The following is a 7,522-nucleotide window of genomic DNA, read 5'->3' on the forward strand; positions in this document are numbered from 1 at the left end:
CTGATTTTTCTTTTTTATTGCTTTTTTAAATTTTAGGATATAAATATGTTATGTATGTATGTATGGCCATACAATGTTGAAGTCATGGTTTTATAAATTATGAAACAAAGACAAGAGAAATTAAGAGATATAATAGACCCACGGTGAATGTGGTATAGATGTTAGAAATTCGTAAAATTCAGACATGTGGCAAGTCAAAGAAGCCATAGTAGTAGCACACATAATTCTCCTCCATGTCTGTGATTCCCTTTTTTCTATTTTTCCTTCCTATCCTTGCCTAGGGATTAATTTAATTTAGTGCATGATTGTGTGGTAGAAAAGATAGCGTGATAGATAGAATTTTAAGACGGCCCCCAAGGTTACCACTCCTTGTGTACATGCTTTGTATAACTCCCTATTGTTGAGTATGGATCTGAACTGTGAATATAATGGGTTAGTCACTTCCAGATTAGACTGTGTTATGTGGTATAGCTGGCTTTAAGAAAGAGAGATTATTCTGGGTGAGCTGTAAAAGGGACTGGGCTCTTCCTGGAGAAAGAGATTCAAAGTAAAGGAAATTTTTTGACACGAGGAAGAATCTCTGTTGCTTGCTTTGAAGATGGAGGGGGCCATGTGGCAAGCAATGTGGGTGTCCTTTAGGATCTGAGAGCAATGTCACAAGAAAATAGGGACCACAGTCCTACAACCACAAAGAACTGAATTCTGTCACAACCACATGGACTTCAAGGATGGTCTGAACTCCAGATGAGGATGCAGCTTTGCTGATACCTTGATTTTAACCTGTGAGACCCTGAGCAGAGAAACCAGTCATGCCTTGCCTAGACTTCTGACCTATAGAACTGTGAGCTAATGAACAGGTGTTGTTTTAAGCTTGCTACTTTGTGTTAATTTGTTATGTAGCAATAGAAAACTAATGCAGGAAGATTAAGGATTGGCTTTATCATAAGTGTGTTACTTGATTTAGTTCCTGGGATCAGCTTCATCTGAAAAAGTGAATAGATTGGGCCAGATGAACTTGAATATCCTAAAATTATTTTGAGACAGGAATACTGACTGTAGATTATAGATTTAATGATAGCATGTGTTAAACCTTTATCAAGCCACAGTGTTGTCTCGCAGACCTAAGCCTATCAGAAATATTAAATAATTTGAAATTAATCGTTAAACTATATTTTTATAAACATTGACAGTTTAAATTCATGCTTCTTTTTCTTATGTCAGTTTACTGCCCTACTCCTGTAATGTAGATGACGGTAAGTGGTAAGTGATGAGAAATGCAAACTTTGAGCTTGCAGATCTGAGGAGGTGTGTGTGGGTGTGTGTGTATGTGTTGCAGTTGAGAACAGAGATTCAGGTATGTCTAGGTGAGTAGGATGAGCAATTTTCCTAGGCATCTGTTTGAATGGAGGGACTTGTTTGGAGAAAAGGGGCTTCCAAGGGAGATGTTTATGTATGGCTGCTGGAGAGCTGAGATTTGAGAGAGGGCAGTTGCAGGGAATGGCCTGGCATCTGGAATATACTCTGATTCCATGGATTATATATGAGCCCTAGAGAGAAAGGCTATAGTCGGGAGCTAAGGAATTGTTTAAGAAAAAAATTTATAAAGCATGCACATAATCTGGGCTGCATGAATCTCTATGGGCCAAGGCGAGTTAGAGTCAGGATTTTGGTGTTATCCTCTCTTTCTTGTGAAGCATGACAGTGCCCTAGTTATGATGAAGGTGCTTAGAGGAAAACTGACAAAGCCCAGAAGGAGAAGACTGAAACCATTTATTGAAAGAGGGAATGCAGGAGGGCTAACTTTATTTGGATATGGGGTAGAGAGTAGAGATAGAAAATTTGAGATATGTTGGTTTTGAGGTCCTGTGTTATAAAGGTAGAAGTATCTAGAAGGCAGTTAAAAATATGGAGGTTTGTATTGAAGATGTGGATTTTAAATAATTCGCATATTGATGACAGTTGAATTTATGGATGTGAATGAGACTATCTTGGGGGAGTATGTGAGATAATAAAAAAATAGGACTGAGAGGGCAGGTAGAGGAAGAAGGGGCCATGGAAAATACTGATAAGTTGTCAGAGAGTTTGGAAGAGAATTGGAAGAAAGTGGCATCCTGGAAGCCAACGGAGAAAGAGCTTTTATATCTTTGTAAAAACTTTTTCTATGCTTTGTTGTACCTGTTGCATAGCTTTAGAGACATTTAATGATCTAGCCATTAAAAGAAATTTCTTCTCGGAAATCAGCCACACTCAATTCTGATCCTCATTTCTTCACCAGCAATTTTACTTTCCTTTTAACAATCCAGAAAAAAGTATCCAAGCATTTCCTCTTTTGTAATTAAACAATCATTATTTGCTAATTTAAGCAGGAACTTTAATTTTTAATTTATACTTACATAAAGATAGCTTATGAGATGACTTTGAGCCTAAATATCAGCGAATATTTCTTTGTCAATTAATGAAAAGAGAACACAAAATTAAAAGCATCTCATTAAAGCGTGTTCATATGTTTTGCAGCTTCTGAAATCACTAGTGTCAGAGTAATTTAAAGAAGTGTCTTTAAACTGTTGACTTTAAGGAGAGACCTAATCAAGTGAGCCAACAATAATTCTCTAGGTTGGTAATTAATGAATTTAATAATTTATCTAGTGTTAAATAATTCTCTTTATGTTGATGGAACCGTAAATAATTATCTAGGATTAAAAGAATATGCAATATTTTCATTTGTATTAAATATCCCAGAAAGTTAATCATCTAAACCTAGGCTAACATACTTGAGGAATCTAAAACTCATCAAAATTTCATTTCTGTCAGACTTCCACTTGTGAACTCTTTTCACTTCTTCAGAGGTTCCAGTTTGATATTAATTTTTTTCCCCAGAGACTTTGATGCTACTCTGAGCAGCTATTTACATCTTCTGGGTCTGCAAAACAACTATCTTATCTGAATACTTGCCCAGGAGGATACTTAGGGGGATAAATAAATTATATCTTTATTCCTTCTGCTTTGTGTGCATAACTGTAGAGCTGTTGGTTAATTCTGTGGAAAAATGAATTAGTGGAAGCTGTTGTTTCATTCCGTTCTTTTTTGGGGGGGTGGGGGAAGTATCTAAGAGAAGTATTGTTTAAATACAACGTGAGATTGTTTGAGGAATGCGCCTGGCCAGTACATACAGATTTATGGGGTGTCTAATCTCAGCAAAAGGAGTCCTGATGGGTGCAGTGGTTAAGCACTTCGGCTGTTAACCGAAAGGTTGGCAATTTAAATCCAGTAGCTGCTCCAGGCGAGAAAGATGTGGCAGTCTGCTTCCTTAAAGATTACAGCCTTGGAAACCCTTTGGGGCAATTCTACTCTGTCACATAGGGTCGCTATGAGTCGGAATCAACTTGATGGCACATAACAACAGCAATAACCTTAGCAAAAGAAGAATTTGGATGAATTGTGGGGAGAATATTAGTTTTTACTGCGGGAGATACTGTGAAAACTCTAAGGAAGCCCTACCAAACCAAAAAACCAAGCCCACTGTCATTGAGACAATTCCAACTCATAGCAACCCTATCGGAGAGAGTAGAACTGCCCCATAGGGTTTCCGAGACTGTTAATCTTTCTGGAGGCAGACTGCCACATCTTTCTCCTGAGGAGCAGCTGTTGGGTTCGAACCACCCACCTTTCAGTTAGCGGCCAGTGCTTTAACCACTGTGCTACTGGGGCTCAAGGAAACCTTAACCAAAAAACCAAACCCATTTCTGTCCAGTCAATTCTGACTCATAGCAACTCTATAGTGACTCTATAGGGCAGAGTAGAACTGCCCCATAGGGACTGCAAGGAGTGGCTGGTGGATTTGAACTGCCAAACTTTTGGTTAGAAGCCAAGCACTTAACCACTGTGCAACCAGGGCTCTAAGGAAAGTTTAGGAGGCAGAAAAATATATAGAGAACTATCCCAACTGTTATGTCAGTTTGCTGAAATGCAGGGTAGAAAAATGATTTTCAAAAAAAGTTATATAGACTTTCTAAAAAATCAATTTTTATGTCTAATGTCTTAAATCACACTGAGTTATTCTGCTATAAAATCTAAAGATAATTTGGAGACTTTTTTCTAAGACACTTTTTAACTTAAAAATTCTTCGTTTTTTTTTTTTCCTATTTCTCCACATAGGTCTACTGGACCTTTTAGAATAATACATATTATACCAGACATGCTCAAGTATATAAAAGTAAGAAAGTCTAATCTTAGAGTATTTTTAATATTACAACAGCAGGCAAAATTCATTTCCCTTTTGAAGTATACAGTTCAAATAAGCTTCATTTACGAAGTTAAACATTAAAGATACTGCCACAAAGAGGCAGTATAATGTATTCTAAAGAGCATAGGTTTTGGCTCACTCCATTCCATGCCAGTTGATAACTGTGTGCTATTTGGCAAGTCACTTAACTACTCTGAACCATAGTTTGAGATCTATAAAATAGAGTGCGTATAATGGAAATCAAGTAAAAATGTTTTTGGGGGGGTTTTGTAATTCATAAAAACACGATAGAAATGGTAGTTATTATTAGCAGTATAATGCTCAGAAAACAATATGTCTAATTATAGCTCATGTAGGGATTCTTGATGTTTTGGTCTGTATTTATTCTTAAAGAACTTTTGTCTTAGTTACCTAGTCTTGCTGTAACAAAAAAATACCACAAGTGGGTGGCTTTGAAGAACAGAAATTAATTTTCTCACAGCTGTGGAATCTAGCAGTCCAAATCAGGGCATCGGCTCTAGGGGAGGTGCCTCCTTTATTGGTATCCCTGGGAGTTCCTTGCCATTCCTAGGCATTCCTTGGCTTTCCCTTATTACCCCCCTCCGCCCCCATGTGTGTCTCTGTGTCTATTCTGCTCTCTTTTCGTAAGACACCACTGGGAAACTGATTAGGTTTAGGACCCACCCTACTCTGGTATGGCTCATTAACACAATTAAAGAGACCCTTGTTTCCTAACAGGGTCATGTTTATAGGTACGGAGATTAGGACTTTGGTCACATATGTGTTTTGAGGGACAAAATTCAATCCATTACAAGCTTAATGGAGTAATAAACTTGCAAAAGTAAAAACAAAAGCCCATATTGATTATTGACATATGTGTGTATGTATATGTACATATACATATATTTATTTATATGTATATAATCTATTAAAAGGAGCCCTGGTGGTACAGTGGTTAAGCACCTGGCTGCTAACGGAAAGGTCAGTGGTTCGAACCCACAAGCCACTGCTTGGAAGAAAGATATGGCAGTCTGCTTTGTAAAGATTACAGTATTGAAAACCCTGAGGCAGTTCTACTCTGTCCTATAGGGTTGCTATGTGTTGGAATTGACTTGACGGCAATGGGTTTTTTTTTTGTGGTTTTATGTAATCTGTTAACTAGGGTAGGCTAAGCTGCTGCAACAAATACATCTCAAATTAATGGATTTGAAGACATATCTGAGTAAAATGCTTCCATCTGGCTGGCAGCTGTACTCCTTACGGTTAATTAGGAACAGAGCTGATGTTGCCATTTGTTATGGATTGAGTTGCGTCCCCTCAAAATGTGTTGTAAATCTTAACCCCTATACCTGTGGTTATAATCTCATTTGGGAATGGATTTTTTGTTATGTTAATAAGACAGTATTAGTGTAGGTCATGTTTTAAGTCAATCTCTTTTGACATATAAAAGAGATCAAGCAAGCAAGCAAGCAGAGATAGGGGATGATAGATGTCATGTCACATGAAGATCACCAAGGAGCCAAGTAATAGAAGTTGAAGGGACAAGGACCTTCCCCTAGAACCAATAGGGAGAGAAAGCCTTCCCCTAGAGCTGGTGCCATGATTTTATACTTCTAGCCTCTTACTAAGCCATGAGAAAATAAATTTCTGTTTGTTGAAGTCAGCCACTTGTGGTATTCTTGTTATAGTAGCACTAGATAACTAAGACATTGTTCTCGCTATGAGAAGGGTAGAAAGTGCAAGTCCAAATCTAGTGAGTTCCATTCAAGCAAGTGAGATGGAACTTGGATATATCACTTCCACTCATAATCCATTGGCCACACCTAGCTGCAAGGGAGTCTGGGGATACATAGCCTCTGCTCTGGTGGCACAGTGGTTAAGAGCTCAGCTGCTAACCAAAAGGTTGGCAGTTCTAGTCTACCAGTTTCTCCTTGGAAACCATATGGGGCAGTTCTACTCTGTCCTATAGGGTTGCTATGAGTTGGAATCGACTCGATGGCAACAGGAACAGGAGCTTGGCGTCCATGTCTCACCCACAACTCTGTTACTGTGGCAGAAGAACGACTGATTTTGGTGGACAGGTAGCAGGGACTTTTGCTTTATTTATATTTCAATGAGTGATTTGCATATTAAATAAGATGCTATATAAATAGTCCATTTGTGTTTGGTATGTAGTAAGCACTCAAGTGATTTCTGCTATTATTACACAAACATTTCATTTAATAAGAACGAAAATAATGTACTTTTGGTATAATACTTGGTAACTGAAGATATGAGAACATTTATGTCCATCTTTCATGTGTGACAAGTTTCCCATAGTTATTAAATATTTTAAAATTACATAGGGAAAAGGATTGTGGATGCACTAGATGTGAATATTGCATATACAAGCTTCCTTAATGCTATCTGATGTGAAAATAAATTGATAATTAAAGGATGTGGCTTTAGAAGCAAGAAGGAAATAGGCTCTTATTTTCAGAGTGTTTTATATCTCTATTTGTTAGCTCTGAAAAAAAGTTTTGAAATATATGTCTTACTGCAAATACTCCAAAATTATCAAATTTCTCACCACTTAATTTTCATGAGTTATGCAGTAGCTTGTAAACAGATCACTTCTTAAACAATTAAATTGCATTAGAGACTAGAATTTGAAGGGTTAAAGATAATCCTTCCTTTTATTTTTTCCCATACAAAAATATATCCATACATTGTTATGTGACTCTAATTGCTCTCCCCATACTGTGACTGCATACTCCTCCTTTCCACTCCTGATTCCCCATGTCCATTCAACCAGGTCCTAACCCCCTCTGCCTTCCCATCTCACCTCCGGACAGAAGCTGCCTGTTTAGTTTCTTGTATCTACTTGAGCTAAGGGGCACACTCCTCACGAGTATCACATTATGTCCCACGATCCAGTCCGATCCCTGTCTGAAGAGTTGGCCTCAGAAATTGTTTTAGTTCTGGGCTGTTAGAGGATCCAGGGGCCATGCTTTCCATGGTTCCTCCAGTCTTAGACCATTAAGTCTGGTCTTCTTACTAGAATTTGAGTTCTGCACCCCACCTTTCTCCTGCTCCATCCAGGACTGTCTGTTGTGTTCCCTGTCAGGGTGGTCATTGGTGGTAGCTGGGCACCATCCAGTTCTTCTGGTCTCAGGCTGATGAAATCTCTGGTTTATGGGGCCCTTTCTGTCTCTTGGACTACTACTTTCCTTGTGTCTTTGGTGTTCTTCATTCTCCTTTACTCCAGGTGGTTGGGACCAATTGATGCATCTTAGATGG

Source organism: Trichechus manatus, unplaced genomic scaffold (assembly GCF_000243295.1).
Source record: "Trichechus manatus latirostris isolate Lorelei unplaced genomic scaffold, TriManLat1.0 scaffold00086, whole genome shotgun sequence".
NCBI lineage: Eukaryota > Metazoa > Chordata > Mammalia > Sirenia > Trichechidae > Trichechus > Trichechus manatus.